Raw genomic sequence first — 17,463 nt, forward strand, 5'->3', positions numbered from 1 at the left:
CTTATCCAACAAGGTTGAAGCAAGCAAAGAGAAATCCTTGCACATGGACTTTGAGCTCTGTTGAATTCCTGGGGGCACGAAGCAAAGGCCTCCTTCTGCAGTAGTGCTTGGGCAGTGGAGACACAAACCAGTGGTCCGTCAGGCAGACACAATGAAATCCTGCTCCAGGCCTCTCCAAAGATGGGCTCAGGTGCTTCAGTCTTCCAGCAAGACCATGGCTAATTGGCACCCTCCCTTGAGCCTTCTTCTGTGGTTGCTTTCTGCAGGGAACTTGGAGAGCTGTACCCAGCTCGAGCGTTACTGTGCATGTCTCTGTGCTGATCTGATTTGATGGGGAATGGCCTTTTTTTCCTAACCCCAAACCTTTAAATATAATGTTGCTGTGCTATGCTGTGGCCCGTGCTTGCTGCCTGCCCCTTCTCCCACCTCTCCCAATACATGTGCTCCCAGGTGCTCCCGAAACTGGTTTGGGGACAGGCCTTTTCTATGATCGAGGAGTCAAACATTTACTGTGGGAGGATTTTCTGCCTCAGAACCTCGCCTCCTAAATCTCAGGTGTTCGGGTGACGTTTATGCCCGTTGTGTTTTGTTTGCTGGTTTGGGCATCTTCGCACACCATCTGTCCTCTTGCTGAGACCACAGGAAGATAAACGCCCATATGACAAGCACTCCCTTAGTGCCATCTTCCTGTTGCTGGGTGAAGGCTCTCTGCTAACAAGTTTCATGTGCTGTGGTCTTGACGCAAGCCACAGGCTCTGCAGTGCCTGCTGGTTCAGCTGTCAGTCCTGTCCTCAGTTATCACTATGGTTCACTCTCCTAATCCCTTTCCTCGTGCTGCTTCTGGTGCTTTCACACACCTGCATTTCCATTTCCATTTCATAATGCTCTTAATGTCTCTGTTACAAATCTCTTCTGAACTTTCTTTCCTCTCCCAAGCTTAATTTTTCTCCTAAATACGTGTATATTTTCATTTAAAGTTAGAGAAGTGTATTATTGCAGTGGGAGTTTGTACTATCCAATTTCCCTTTCCAAAGGGCCTATGTCCAACGTACTATTACTCTAACATGCAACATGCATTTTTTTTTATTTAAGCAAACAAGGATAAATGTTTGCTGGTAAACATTTCAGGGAAGCGTGCCAATTTACATATCCTCCTATTCCTTACAGAAATGTAAAACATCAGCATGCTGCCAACCACAAAGATTGTGATGTTTTTCCTCTCATACATAAAAATGTCTTACTAATTAATCATCCTCTCGCAGTAGCCAAAAATGTGGCGACTCTGCCATATGCTAATGCACGCCAGGACTTCATGCGTTCTGAAATATTTAGTACTGATCAGACATAGAGAATATCATTCCCTCTCTACATAAGCAAGTATTCACCACTGCCTCAAAATGACAGCCATCCTCTATGGCTTGTCTTCAGCTTCTCTGTCCACCTATTCAGATTGTACGTTGCCCTTGGCAGGGCACTCACCAAACTCACTGCCCTCATCTTGCCTGGGATATCTGAATGCCTGAATTTAGTATGAATTAGCAACAAACCTGGTTGCTAATAGCAGAAAATCTCAGGTGAACTGCCGTGAGTGACAGAAATGTGTGTCACGAAAACGGTGGGTGTACCTGCTGATTGCTGCTGCTCCCAAATTTCCACAGCACACAAGGTTGGTAGGGGACAGGTTAGAAACAACCTTCTAGGGGAAATAAAGATAGGTGAGACTTGCCAGCATTGTTTTTTTGGTTGTTTTTTTGTTTGTTTTAACACCACAGAAGCAAATTTGGTGTGTCCAGAATACATCACAGATTCCTGCTGACCTCACCAAATGGCTTATGTCTCCTCATCTCTGGGAGATGAGGGCTGATAGAGGAGGGAGAGCATCAGCAGAAATCCAGCATGGCACTTTCTTGCTCTGAGGCTGCAGTTTCTGAATCTAAGAGGTGAGGCTATCCTGCAGCTGTAGGATTTAAAATAATGTGAATATCAGTGCACTTAGGAAACAGCTGGGGGTGAGGTCCCTGTCACCCTTAGCAGGGCCACTCTTACTGTGCCAGTATCTCTGAGAACTTCCCAAAAGTCAAACCATGGGGACGGGGTTACCCTGTGATATTGAATGCAGGCTTGCAAGTGTAAGAAGCTGGGATCCAGCAGAGTCAGTGTTGCCAACAGCAGCCTGTGTCACCCCAAAATCTATCTCAGATGCACCCCACACACCACCAAGAAGAGCAGTGAGCCTCCGTGGTGGATGCTGCAGGAGCTGTATCAGGCATCTGGCACAACCACGTGAAGCACTTTGCCAAAGGACCCACATCCAGGAGCATTTTGAGTCTCTTACTGATTGAGAGGCCCAGGGGAAGTTGGGGTGAGGTGCCGTGATCCTCGCCCACAGTGCGCTCGACTCCACGTAGCTGCGCCTGTCTCCAGTTGCAGCTCCCACTTGTTGCTCACACAGGAACATGCCTAGAGATCGCATCCCACTCTAGCAACCTGATGTAAATCATGCAGGAACCCGTAATTGTGAATATGACATTTAATAAGCAGTGCAGATTGTACGTACCACCTGAGGTTTGGAGCCTGGCTGGTGTTATTTGTGGATAAATGCCTTAAAGTGCTTTCTTCTTAATTACATTCATAAAGAACAGAGGTATATCAGTCACTGGCCTTCCATTACAGCTATAAAGAGCACCACAATCAAATCATTAATACACATAAAAATGGCAAGTAATTAATTTTAACGTTAGTATAAATACTATCATGTGACTTTATTACCAGCCCGACCTTCAAGAGGGGACATCAATAGTATTAATTCAATAATGTCTTTCAAATCAGTTATTACCAGTAGGTAGGAGATGTTTTTCAAGAGCTAAACACTGAGACCATTAGGGTCTGTGTGCACCTCTGAGAGCTGTCCATCCCCTGGGCCGTCCCTTCCGAAAGGCAAAATTGGCCCAATTTGGTTAATTGCATGGATACCGGGGAAAAAACAAAACACCAAAAAACACAGAGCCCTTTCAGAGAATTAGAAGAGCAATAGAGTAAGAAGAAATCCGTTGTGCACACCAATTAACTCTGCAGGCAAGGTGTTTGGACACTCACAGAGGAGAAGAGGAGACTCTCCACACCAGGCACGAAGAAATGGGTAATTACTTCCCCTGCACTGGAGATGAACACGCTAATGAGGGAAAGGACAAAGGGTCTTTTATTTGCTTTTTGGCTTTGTGTTAAGGATGGTGAGTGTTTTCTCTGTGCCTTCTGTGGCTTGCTGAATCAAGCAGGGCTCCGTGTGTCCTGTCTGGAGCTGGTGAAGGATGTGCAATGCCCCACGAGTGGGCAGGGGTGAAGAGCACACCAAGGTGGCAGCTCACCTAGCAGGGAGCACCTCATCACAGCCCATAGGAGCCAGCAGAAGAGCTCTTCTGCCAGCATCCCAGCCTACACGGCAGATACTGCCAGAAATGCTGGGCTGGCTGGTGGGATGTCCTGTGGTCATATCACAGCTCCAGTCCTCACCGGTGGATGGGACATCTCTGGGCTGAGATGCTCCCCAGCCTCCCAGCTTACAAGACCACGTACCTGCTAATCAAGGACAGCTCAGGTGAAAACCACTCCGCTGCCATGGCTAACACGTGTGGGGACACAATGGCCTGCAGGAGAGCAAACCCAGCCGCTTCTAGTGCATCACCATCCAGTCGGGGCTTCTACCTGATCACTTAAGTGGAAGGGAGAATCAATTAAATAATTATGAGCCTACTCATGTGTGCATGAGCCGCGGGATGTGGATGCTCTCTGTCTGTTGCTGCAGCTCCAGATGTACGTGCACACATGCCTCCTGTTTGTGTTCAGCTCTTTAATGAGTGTTGCACTCACTCAGTCCAAAGCTAATACAAATAAATGACAAAAAATGAGCATCAATTTGTGAATTGGAATAAGAGGCAATGAGTATAAAATAAAAGCAGTTCTTAGGCAGGAAAACGGAAAATCATACTTGTGAGGCCCTGAGCTTGCATAAATCATTTTGTGACTGAATGAACTGTCATGAAAGCTGACAGAAGCTCAATCCAGAAGCAGTTATCCCATGCTCAGTTATCAATTGCAATGCTAATTTTGAAAGCAAAACCAGCTAATGCTAACTGGGGACCAAGAATTAAACCGTCAAGAGTTAAACCATCAAATGCATTTTCTGGTTGTTTTCAATGGGTATTTTCAGTTTGAAATGGCCAGTTCTGGGCTACAACGGGCATAGAACTGCTGTGAGAAAAAAAGAAGAAATCACAAACACCAGCTTTCATCTCAGGTGAGCCCACCTATGAAAGGAAATGGAAGGCACGCTTTATGGGAGGTGAGCTCTTATCTTCACCACCAGTGACTGAATTAAACTGGCACACTGGTGTGAACACTGAATCCATGGAGAAGGAGCTGCTGGCAAGAGAAAGGAAGCAGTAGGAAAAGGATGACTTGAGAAGCTTCTTTCCCCTCTTCACTGATGGCCCCACCACCAGAAGCAGACCTGCAGCTGGAGTCCAAGCTGGTCTCGTTTGCGTTTCTCAGGAGGGAGATGACTAACGGGGTCAGGGAAGGTCATCCAAATGCTATTTTTAAATGTTTTGTGGCTTCTGACATTCAGCAAGCTGAGCTGTCTTGGTGTCTCACTGCAGAGACACCAGCTCCCTGTGCTGCCTGCCTCCCGGCTGGAACTGTAAGCAGGAAGAGATGCCAAAAAGAGTGTGAGACCACTGATTTATTGATTTCATGACAAAAGGAATCACAGCTCCATCCATTCCCTGCCATTGCCTTCTTTCCTTGGTAGCCTCTGCTGCTCCATTCCTGCGGGGGCTGCTGCCAACAGCCCTGGGTGCAGCGTGAGCATCTTCTGCTGGTCCGCTCCCCACTGCAGAGAAGGCTTCAAGGTGGGCTCTGCCACCCCTCCTGAGCAGCTGGAAGTGCCTGAGCAGCACAACTCGCTCCTTCCCTGCGGGACTGTCACTGCAGACACTGCCCATGCCATGTTGCTCCAGCCCCAGCCATACACTAGACCCCATTGAAGGGTCTCATAGCTCCCCTCTCTGTGATTTCTCCAACTCCAGCAAATGTTTTCTGGGTAATTCATCCCGCATTACATGTACAAGCCTTCTTTTTATGACTCTGAGGGCTAGATACACTTTGGAAGGGCTGACTCCACTGCAAAAATGTGCCACCAGGAGGTAAAGCCGGCAGTGCTTACCATCCACGTCACTGCTACAGTGATGCACAGACTGAAAATAAATAAATAAATAAATAAACGAACAAATTCTTGCCCAAGGACCTGCTGATTTCTGGCAATAAAAAAATGGACATGAGTAGAGTGGGAAGGAGCCAGGACACTGTGTGCCTTACATGCCCAGGAGGGCGGCAAGAGGCTGCAAGTGCCAGCAGCCTTCTGGGGTCAGAGCTTTTGTATCCACAACAGGAGGAAGGGGCCCTGAGCACTGAGGGGTTCGAGGTGGCTTTGCCTGGATGCTTTCTATATAACGAGCTCCTCAGAAAGAGCTTTGAAAGTCGAAAGTGAAGTTTTATCCCAAAAGAAACTGGAACACGTTCCTTTTGAAAGCACAGGAGCCTCAGAAGCAGCTGAGTGCGTCAGAACAGAAATGAAAGGGGATCATAAATAACCTGCCCCTGCCCTGCGCCTTCCCAGCAGCTCCTTTCCTCTCGATCTGCTTTCAGCCCCAGCTCTTCAAAGCCCCCCGAGCCTGGTGGCCCCAGGGGAGGTGTGAGGAGAGGAGCTGCATTTCTCCGGGCCGTGACAAGGACAAAAGCAACAAGCTGGTGTCCCACAGAAGGGGAGCTCTCCAGAAGGGGCTGGTGGGCACTGCTGGAGATGCCAGCCACTGCGTGATGGGCACCGTCTGTGACAGCACACCGGGGAATAACCCAGGGAAAGCAAAAGTCCTCTTTCCAAGCCAGAGTGGCTGCTGGGTTTCTGGGAAAGGGTTTGCGTGATCTGAGAGAAACTCTGGGGAAATGCTTGCCCAGGTTTTGCTCTCCAATGCTGGTCTGACAAGCTACTTCACAGCTCTTGTCTGCAGGCAGGCAAGTGTTTGCAGAGAACTACAAGGAGTGTGCTCAGCTGGTTTAATCATGTTTGTTCTTTGAACCTGGCAGAAGCCTACTGAGGACAGAGGCATCCAGTGACTTCAGGTGCATCTGTGTTACTACATCTCATTCTCCCTCCCCTTCCATCTGCAGCCCTATCAGCATCACCAACAAGAGATCAAACATTTCAGGACCAAACCCAAGTACAGGCAAGGCACAGAGCAGCAAAACCCGCACATTTTCGTGACAGTGAGGCACCAGGTTTGGCTCTCCATGTCCCAGGACCTCAGCCCTGGGTCCCAGGTGGAAACAAACAGGCTTTGTGGCCTGGCCATGCCGCACCCATGGCCCGGGCTTTCATCACTTGTTTCAAATGAGCACGTGGAAAAAAGCTTCTCTCCCTGGCCTTGGTCCTCACATGTGCCAGGGAGCTGTGTGAGTGCTGGCGTGTTCCCCAAGAGCAGCAACACGTGAATGCGCCACACTGCCAGCTCGTCTCAATTCACCAGTGCTCCTTTTTCCTGGGCTTGTGAGCCTCGGGTCTCTCCTACCTCAAGTCATTCCCTAAAGGCAAATTCGCCGATGAGTATTGACCACAAGGCTACTGCCAGCAGTTGGGGAGAAGCAACCCCTGACACTGGAGGCAGATAGTGCTCTCCTGCCTTGCCTTCCCTTAGCTATGGCTCGTCATTTACTAGGGAACAGTGCATGCTCCAAGAAAGGAGATTTTATCCTGAAGTACTCACTCTCTCCTATTTATCAGACTTCAGAAATCAACAGCAATAGCAGCAAGACATATGTCACTGACTCGGAGAGTGGAGGACCTCCAGGGACAGAGATGTTGGGTGGTACAGATGGACAGAGAGACCTTGTGGTTACAACATTGGGCAGAGAATGGCAACCCTCTTCCACGAAGGATCGTCGGTGTTTCTGTTCTGATGTGGAAGAGAGAAAAAGTACCCTGAAGCAGGAGGTACTAGAGGCTGTCACAGAGCCTTGGGTCTGAGGGGATATCCAGGGATTCCTTGCATCTCTTCAGTCTGGGGAGCAGGGAAGTGCTCCTGGAAGATGGTTTCCTCCAGTCTGGAGGTGAAGCTGCTTCCAGGAACATTTCCATTGCAGTTTGCTGTCTGGGAAGCTGAGCCCTGCCTTGTGGGAATTTTTCTGGTGGGTGGCTGGACTTTTGGTTTCAAGTGATCTCCACGCACAAGATGCCAGCTGACTCTGCTCGTGGCACAGCCCAGAGGAGACATTGAGTGGGAATGGCCTTTCTGCCTTTCTGACTCTGAACATCAGGGGTAGTTATTAACAAATCACTAGGGATGTAGTTCCTGGAGCGTTGCAGGTGACACTGGTGATGCTTGGCAGGACAGGCAGGACCAGGACTGGTACCCCCTGCCCACCTCTCCATGCTGGAGCCATTGCCCACTCTTTCCTTCCAGCCCTGGAGACTTTCTGCCCACAGTATGCACCCCAGAAAGCATGAGAGGAGGGGTAAAGCAACCAGGCTTGGGCAGGTGTCCCTATCCTTACACCTGCCCCTAGCAAAGAACAAAACCCACTGCCTTCCCTTGCTGGTAGCATCCCTCTTGCAAAGTCCTGTTGTGAAGGTCTCCTGCCCCAGAGCTGATAAAAGGCTTCACCTAATGCCTGTTAGGTCGCTGATACAGATCTTGCGTTGGATCTTTGGGCTGGATCATTGGGCTGCTGGCTTCTCCAGCAGCTTCCCATCACCTGAGACATGAATTAATGCTTCTCAAAGAGATCACCTCTCTTTGGCAAAACGTGAAGGACTGAAGCCAGGGTTCCCCCAGCTTTGTGCTGCCCACAACCTTCTTTGCATCTCCACTTCTGAATCCACGTGGTCATAGGTAAGTGCCTGTGCATCCTGCGAGCAGGAGAGGAGCCAGGCCAGGGGCAGGAGGGAGGCAGGGTTTGGGCGAGTGCTGCAGCAGGAGTTAAGGCAGGCAGGCTCGAGCGAGCCAAGGGGGACTAAAGAAAACAAGCAAGACAAGCAAGAGCACTTGGCCGTCAGCTGCAAGCGATGAGAAATATTTTCCTTTTCCTCTTTGGGCCAAATCTCCAGCAGTGATGCTCAGCAATTCTAGAGCAATTGCACAGTGACACCCAGAGGACAGGCCCCAAAAGCTGTAACCATCTCACCCAGTGCAGCTGCCCAGCCAAAAGTGATGGGACCCGGTGGGGCTGTGCAGAGCCACCGAGGAATGAAATCCACAGCAAATGCTCCTCTGCCGCAGCCTGCCTTGGTGCTGGACACATCTCACACCAGGAGGATAAATAATTCATTTCCATTCTAGAAATGTGTATTTCAATATCGAAAAGTAACACTATTTATTGCCGGGAGAGGCAGTCCCCCCCTGGGCCCTATAAATATTTATGCAAAGCCAGGAAGAAAATATGCTGGTAATTTAATATGTCTTTAAAATAAATGTTGCATATAAAGTAGCCCGTATCTAATTAAACATATTGCTGCATTGTATATGGCTGCTGCTCAGCCATTTACAGTTGCACCAATACATTAAAAGTTTAGATCAGAAGAGGGCTAAAGCCACTGAATATAAATATAAAGCCAAACTTCAGCAGAGAGGGACCTTGCTCTAAACCCCTCACTGATGATAAAATGATGTTTTCCCATCGCTGTCTGAGTCCATCTCGGGAAGATGGGGCAAAGAGGTGATGGAGATGGATCCTGCTTGGTTTGGGAAGATCACAGCTTCGTGTTGACCACTCAAAGCAGGGTCTCGAGGTGCAGGGCTTGCTGTCCCCTGATGGACGTGTCCTCAGCTCCATCCTCCAGGTACCGTCCAGGACAGTGACATCTAGCGGTGCGTCTTTTCCTGCTGTCCATGGAGCTATTTTCATGCAGTATTTTCCTTATTTGCTCACAAATTCAAAGGATGCTGGGGGAACAAAAGCATCCTCATTCATGCACCAGCACCACAGGGGAGAAACCCACATCGTTGCTGGTGTCTTGAGTCCTTCTAGGATGGGAAGTTCAGCAAAGCTCACAGTTTTGAAAATTAGGAACTGACCGTGCTTAAACCTCTGAAAATCAGGGAAATACTAAGAAAATGTATATCTGAAGGCAACTTCACTGCCCTCTGCCTGAAAGAGGCAAGTTGTGCATGCAAACACTGCATTAGGAACATGCCTAAGTAAAGCAGAGCTTGAACGAGCTATGAGAAATTGGTCATACGTAGAAATTTGAGGCATCCTGTGTCTCCTTGAACTCCCCTGAGATATGCCTGGCCCCAGGGCTGCAGATGTGCCTCTGGAGGCTGGGGATACCCTGCTCAGCCGGGGTCGGGACAGGCACGACAGCAGCAGTGCTCAGCATCCCGGTGGTCTGCCCACAGGGGATAGGACAGGTCCCTGTGGCAAGGACAGGCGAGAGGATGGGGCTGGGCATCACCCCCACGTAAGGGCGAGCAAGGACATCCTCCACCAGCAGCTGGCCTGAGCTCTGCTCTGCTGCTCCCCGTGCCATGGTGTGTGCTGGACCCTCGGGTGGTCTGGGCACATGGGATCACGGCTCGCAGCAGCTGGGGTTGTGGCTGTAGGTGTCTCAAGCTGGGTTTTTGTGTTTGCTGTTGAGTGCTGCATGGCTTGAAGTCTGCCCGGTGGGACTCCAGCTGGCCCAGGAGTTGAAGGAAAGCCGCCTGCAGGTTGCTGGCCACAATTCAGCAGCTTTGGCTCAAAGTCAAAGCCCCCTCTGAGGGAAAGAATGAAATGTAAGGTATGTATTAATGAATACCAAATTGGTTATTCCAGCCAGTGAGGTGTACCCATGAAGAAGCTCATTTTCAAGCCCATCCAGAACTGCGGAATAATCAGCAAACTCGATCAACAGATTATCAAAACACCCATCTTCCTGAAGGAGGCACTGGTTGAGCTGCCACCGGCAGTCCTGACCTGTTGCTGGCTTTCTGCAGTGGCACCAAGTAACTCATCAGTAACGAGAGGTTTGGCACCTCAGTTTCTCACCCGTGCATTCCTCCCAGGGGAAAAAAATGACAGTGAGAATGGTCAATCACTGGCACAGCCTCCCCAGGAGTGTGCTGGAGCCCCCATCGCTGGAGACTTTCAAGATGCAACCGTACAGGGTGCCTGCAGTTGAGGCTCCCTTTCCCCACAACAGGTTGGACCTTACGACCTTGTGAGGTCTCTCCCAGCCCGGGCTGTTCTGTGATTCTGTGCGTCTGTGACCGTAGGGATGATCTGTGCATCGTCCCACATTTCTTCCGCAGAGTTCCCCACCCCGCCACCCGCTACAGCACAGCTCCTCGCCTCTATGGGAAAGCTCAGCTGCTGCCGAAACTCTGACGCAGATGAAGGAAACACAAAACCTCCGAGCACAGCAGATTGAATGCCTCCCGTTGCAGGGCTCCCACGTCTCCTTGGCCTCTCGTGTCTTGCTCAGACGTTTCCCATGGGAAGCCTTGCTGGCGTGGAGTCAAACGCCGGGTGCCCCGATGCAAGAGCTCTCCACTCTCCTTGTTTTCTGCATGATCCCACTTCTTCTTCGGAAAATGCAAGCCAACAACAGCTCTCATTGATTTGGCTCTAGCTCGTGGCCCAGGTCCCAGAGTTTTCTGCTCATGAGTAAAACAGCTAAAGCACAAGCAGCCGTATGTGACCTTACCAGCACATGTTAGCGACAGAACAGCTTGTCTGACGTGCTGCTAGGGAAAAGATTTGGAAACTAGAAAGATGGTTAAGGGGCCTGGGAGGCAGGAGCAGGAAGAGGGGCTTTCACCTGTGAGATGGATCCAAAGTGCAGGGGGTGTGCTTTGGGTAGGGCTCAGCACCGGACTTGGGTGACAGCTGGCTGCTGGAGGAGACTCCAGAGCCCTGTGTTGGGTCCCTGCCCTCCCAGTTTGGCACTTATTTGGGGAACAGGGCACTGAGTGCGTGTGCAGACACCGACCTCCACCCTCACCTCTCCACACACTCCAGGAGAGGAGCCAGACAGCAAAGGCAGGAGGAGAGCGTGCTTCCCGAGCACCCGGCAGCACATTGTTATGTGGGTAAGTTCTAACCAACATTTATTTAAGTAGCTGAGAGACACTTAGCAAATGACACGGGCAGTAATGACAATGTTCTCCGTGCGTTTAAGATGTGCAGGGAACGCAGCCACGGCTGGCAGGACCAGGACAGCAAATTAGGAAGCGGGAGACATTTATTATCGTAATGGGAAGTGACAGTGATGGATCACCTGGCGTGACACTCCTCTCGCCACTGCATGCTAATGGAAGGGACGGAGCTGCTGAGGCAGCCTGCGGTGTGATGAGCCCTGCCAAACCCTGGGGGAGATGGGGAGGGCTGCAACGCACGTGGCACTGCCTCTCTGCTTGGCTTTGCTTCAAGTTGTCGGTGTGTTTGGCTCCCTCATGTCAAGAGGCTGTCCTGCAGGTGATGGCACATCCTCGTGATGCTGTGCTCCCCGCAAGGGTCGGTCGGATCCTGCCTCTGAAGGACCCGGTGGGCTCCTCCATGAGGAACGCAGCCCTGTGACAAATGGGCACCCTCGTCCCTTCACAGCCCATGTTTGTGGACTAAAATCTCAGGGCATTTGGAGCAGGAGCTTTCGCACACACTCTTCCCAAAGCCTGCTCCAGGAAAGTGCCAGCAGTGCTAGGGCAAACAAGAGCAGAAGTCGGAAGGGGGACGTGGGGCTAAGCTGCAGAAGCAGGCTGCAGGTGGGCGCTGGCTGCTCGGTGAAAAGCTGAGTGCTGGGAACAGGGTGAAGGTCGGTGCCAGCAGCTGTTCCATGGTTTGCCTTCAGCTTACTTAGGCGGTTAGGAAAACAGAAGCAAAGTTATTTTAAAGCGTGGGTTGGCTTTTGAGTCAGAGCTCAGGAAAAGATTAAAAAAAAAAAAAAAAAAAAAAGGTTGAGAGTAAATTACCATGATATTTGTTAGGTTTGTGGCTGGGCGAGCGTTGAGGTTGAGACTGTGGGATTGTGATATACAGAAGTGCTCCTGTGTCACCCATGGAGAAACATCCCAAGTGTGACAGGCAGTGCCATTCCAGAAGAGGCAAAGGCACCAGAAAACACCAAAAGCAGAACACACTCCACAATGTGACCCCTTCCCAGCTGTTTTCTTCTTTAATAGCACCTGGTGTAGATGCTAAAGCCTCCACCAGGTGCTAGTTATAATTTAATCGAATTCTCTCTCTAAATACCGCTGTGACAGCCCTCGTTTTGGTCTTTGGGTTGTGGGAGCCCTGAGCTGGGCTCATCAATGTGCTGTCCCTGGATAGATCTGCCCGGGTTCTCCCAGCCCTTGAGGCTGTATATCCCCTCTGTGCTGCTGCCCTGCCACTGCCAGCCCATCTTTTAAACTGGTAGAGATCTTCAAAATCTGTTGGCACAAGTAAATCTCCTTTCAATCGTGGCAGTACGTTATCTTGAGGATGAAATAGAGCAAGCGAGAACATTGCAGCTGAAAATGCCACGACTGCCAGCGTGCCTGGAGCCTCCTGTTACAGCAAAAGAAAAGGGTAAGTGATTCCGAGCGTGCAGCAAGATACATCCACGCTGGCTCTGCCCAAGTGACCCATGTGCTGGGACTCATTTAAAAATCACAGGTATTCACGCAGCTTCAAAGTATCATTTCTGAACAGATGCAAATACCTGCGGTGCGTCTATTAGAAGAGCCGTGCTCCTTTGCCCTGCAGATTGAATTTTGCCTGTGGGTTTCGTCAGATAATTATTATTTTGTGCTAGTTTATTTAAGCACTTACTCATCATTGCCAGCACACTAAATAATGAGCTCTGTGTCCCCGAAGATTAAACAGCAGCATTCTGCAAAATAGAGGGAAAGAAATATAGTCGAGCTCTGCAAAGTTTTTAATTAGTAGCTTGATACTAAGAAAGATTGCACGAGTGGTGGGGCACTGCCCAGGCACAACTGCGTTTTGTACAGGATGACTTTCTTACGGGCAGCCCTCTGCCCCCTTGTTAAGACAGGTGAGAGAAATTCCCCGTATCACTGCTGGAGCCACACAAACGTTCCCTTCCTGCTAGGAACAGGACAAGAGGACCCCTGGGAAACGTTACTGAGGACCTGCAAGTCTTCCCTGTCAGCTGCCCTCTGTAGGGAGGCTGCCACCCGGGAGGCTGCGATGTCGCTTGTTGGGGTTTGCAGCGTTTTGCTGCCCTAGCAGACAGCAGTTCCTCATATGCTGCTGGCAGCTACCACCAGAGGGGCTGGAGGAGCTGCGGTTCCACCACCCTGATGTCCTCCATGAGGGCTCTGCTGATGCTCTAGGCCAAGAGTTTCGAACATCACTGCTGGAGTTTTGGGGCACAGACCGGGGCGCTCTTGTCCCTTTGCACAGGGGCTGGTGGTATGCAGTGATGCTGAGCCCCTTCCTGCCCAGAGCCCGAGGATCCCATGGGGCCCAGCCCTGTCCTCCAGAACTGGGAAACTTCACACATGAGCACAGCAGAAGTGTCTCCTCCATGGGAGGAATCCCCCATGAGATCCCACCGTGGACCCTTTTGCAGCCTGACGTTGCTTTTGTCCTGCATCCACCAAGGTTTGTGGGGTGGCTCAGCTGCACACCAGGATGGTTTCAGCATCAAAGGAGATCTGGAGCTGCCCGTACTAAATCCACGCTACCTCTTCACCCCTGCTCCAGCCGCAGAATGGCTCTTCTGTGGGACCTGGGGCCAGGAGCCAGCCCAGCAGCTCCGGTGTCAGGCTCTCTGGGCCGATGGGGATGTGATGGTGTCCTCCCAGGCTTTGGAAATATGAAAAGATCAACACAGATGGAAAAAAGGGCAAATATGGGTCCCTAGAGGGCTGCACCGGGAGGAAGCTTGGCCAAAGTGCAGAAGGGAACGCATAAGTTCCCCCGAGGTGGGGTGTGTGGGCGCGAGGCACAGGGCTCAACGCGCCAGCTGTCAGGAGCTGAACAATTACAGCGATTATTGTTAGCATTTTACCACCCCCTTTGATGATGAAAACCACTTGAGAGCCCCACGCTGACCCCATGAGGTGTGATAACGTGATGGAAGGAGGGGGAGACTTTTTGCTGATCTGCTTCCATGATCACTCAGCCCCTGCTCCGCCTGGCAGCGAGTCGGGTACCTGGACCCGAGCCGCCTCCAGGGGACTGAGGGAGCACAGGCCAGTAAGCTTTGCATTTGTTCCTGGAAAATGTTTTTAAGCTGCGATTAAAAATAGACCAACAGAGCACAGATGGGATGACACGGACTCCAGGAAGGGAAATTCGTCAGTCTCTCCAAAACGTCCCCGGTGGTGTTCCTACTTCTAACGGGAGGTACGGCTCGTTCGGACCAGCCAGGATACCTGCGAGGTGCAGCACAAGAGGGCAGGAGAAGAATGACATTATGGGGAAAAAAATAAAATAAAATAAAGTCGGAGACAGAAAAGCAAGGGGACTTAATTTCCAATTTTTCATGAGCGGGTCTCATCGCTGCATATGTTAATGTTTTCAACAGCGATCTGGAAAGAAGGAGCTGGAAAACAGAGCCCAGTTTGTCGATGACACACAGGGGAGTTAATTGAATCCAGAAAAGCCTGTAAGCATCTCAGAGAAACCTAATCAAGCCAGGGAACTGGGTGAAGCCTCTGTAGCTGCGTAGCTACTTCTACAAACAAATACTGTAGCACACCAGAGAGAAAAGTTTCAGCTAGTGCAAAGCCCGGCTTCACAGCACCAGACGGTCTCTGGGATAATTTAAAAAGAGCTACTACAAGGATTAGGATCAAGTATCCTGTGCGTGGGCTACTCTGCATCCTAATTTGTTAGGGAATGGCATCAAGTGGTTGTAGGAGACGTGCTCGGAGGCACTGCTCTGCCAATTAGCGTTAGGGAGCAGGAGCAGAGAGGCAAAGCTTGGCAGAGAGCACCCTCCAGTGGGCACTGGGAGCCCACTGGGAGCCCCGCAGGGTGCCGAGAGCGGCTGGGATCCCCTGCTCGTGTGCCCAGGCTCTGGGTGAGAAGGCACGAGCCTGCTGGCCCTCGCTGCATGTGCTCCTCATGGTTCCCATCCAGGCGAGGGCAGGGCCGGGCTCCCCAAATTATCCAGCTGGCCGCCAGCTGCAGAGCCTGCTGCAATAAAAAAAAACGGGGCTGGGTGGTTGTGCAGCCACTCGCAGGAGCGGGAGCAGAGGAAACCCCAACCCTGCAGGGGCTGGCAGCGTCCCCGTGGCATCACATCCACGGGGCGAGGGTGGGCTTTCCCGCGGGGCGAGCCGTCTGGGGCAGGGAGCGCATCCCCGGCAGCATCTGGTTGCAATCAGTGTTTGCAGAACTGGCTAGGCTCCTTCCCGGCCAGTAGCCAAGTGAGATGTTTCCCACAGGAGGCCGAGCCCGTTGCTCCTTGTGCCGGCGTTCTGCACGTCCGCTGCAGCCGGCTGTGGCCCCAGCAGCTCCCACGCAGAGGGGTCCGTGCCCCACGGACCCCCAGCTGCTGCCCCACGGCTCAGCAGCGAGCGGCTGGGCTCTGGGGTTTGCAGAATGCAGGCTGTGAAAAACAGAGCAAATAACCCAGCGTGGCTGAGAGCCCCCAGGGACCGGCTCAAGCACCGTGAGCATGGACCAAAGCAGGATGGGAGCCACCGCACGACTCGCCCCATGCTGCTTCCCCGTGGGATTTGTCCTGTGGGGGTTGTCCAGCAGCTCCAAAGCGTGCCTGTGGCTGCTCCTGCCCTGGCCAGCCCCACTCTGTGCGTCACGATCAGCCTAATAACGTGGTGACCCCGTTATTCAGCTCGCTTCATTTCTGCTTTTAGTTTAGTCCTTTTAGTTTTCTCACTAAAAATTTAATGGAAGACTTGAGGAAAAGATGCACAATTAAAAAAAAAAAAAAAATGTTTAAACGGCTAAGCAGCCAGATTTTGTTATTTTGCGAAGGGTCTTGCACAGTGGGATGTTTTTATGAATCCCCCCGGCTCCTGGAGTCCCTTGACTACCCACAGATTGCTGCTTGTGCTCAGTGCCCTCTGCTCACATTTAGGGGGGGGATCCCTGCTCTGTACCCACTTACCAGTGCAGACAGTAGCTGTCATTATGGAGAACAGCTTAAACCAGGCTACTCTAAGGCAACCTGGAAGCAAGCAGCTCTCTGCTGGAAAAGCCACAAAAATAGGCACAATGTCTGTGTGTATTCTTCCTTTTCTGGCAGTACGAGAGGTCAGCACCAGGGCCAGGGTGGGCTGGGGAAGGCTTGGAGCCGAGCAGAGCTCAGCACAGTCTGTTCCTCCCTGCTCGACCTGTGCGAGGGATCCTGATGGGCTCCAGATGCTCTCCTTGCCCAGAAGATGATTCATGGTCAGGGACTGACCGGGCTGAGAGGATCAGACTGACATCACCCTCATCCAGGATGTGACCCCGTGCCTCAGTTTCCCCACTTGCAAACAAGCAGGGACCAGCACAGTGCTGGCAGAGAGGCACCGCAACGAAATCTTCCTGCTGTGCACAAATCTATCTAGGGGAAAGAGGTGAAAACCCACAACTGCAGCATGGAATTTGCCCTCTGCAGCTTACAGGAGAGCTCAGGGGCACCCAACGGAGCCGAAAAAGGAGCAAAAGAAGGGAAGCAGTGTGTCCTTCATGTGGCGCAGCAGCCCCATGGGGCTGGGCTTGGGTGCAGGAACACAAACCCAAGCAGAGCCCAGGCAAAGGCACGGAGGAGCCCAGTGAGGGTCATAGTGCAGACAGGATCAGCATCCGGCTCAGGAAATTCCCAGTGCCGAAAATAGTTGGATGCTGGAAGGGCACGCGGGGGACGCGGTGCTTTATGCTTGCTGCAATTTTTTTTCTTCCCCAGGCGACGGGGGCTGCCAGGAGGGTGCTGGGTGCCCCCAGCAGGATCTGGGGGTGCACCCAGCAGGATCTGGGGTGCTCTCCACTTTTAGGGGCCACCCGCCCTTGCATTGAGCCATGCCGACTCAAGGAGAACACGCTGCCAATGCACTTTTTTTTTCCTACAGAAGAGGAAAAAACATCGGCGTGAAGCAAAGAGCAGCAAAAAACATGGTAAAATCAACCTTTTTAGGAAAGGGCAAGAGGCTCCTCAGGGGTCCTGCCCTCCTTGCTGCCCTCGCCAAGTTGTGGGGGGGAGGCAGCCCCCCGGCTGTGCTCAGCACCAGGCCGGGTGCCCCGGGAGCACCCCGTGCTCAAGGCCTGCAGCGAGCTGGGAGAGCAGCAGCCAGCCCAGCTCCACCGCATCCCAGAGCAACCCCAGAGGGACAGCAGGTTGCGGACGGTTTAAACCAGGGGAATTTTTGCTACGGGGCCAGCACAAATATTTGCTTTAGTGTGCGCTGGGGAGAAGGGGAGTGGGGGGGGGACACGAGCAGAGGAGAGCAGCTGCCGGTGGCCAAGAACATC

This window comes from Aythya fuligula, chromosome 13 (assembly GCF_009819795.1).
Source record: "Aythya fuligula isolate bAytFul2 chromosome 13, bAytFul2.pri, whole genome shotgun sequence".
In the NCBI taxonomy this organism is placed as follows: Eukaryota; Metazoa; Chordata; class Aves; order Anseriformes; family Anatidae; genus Aythya; species Aythya fuligula.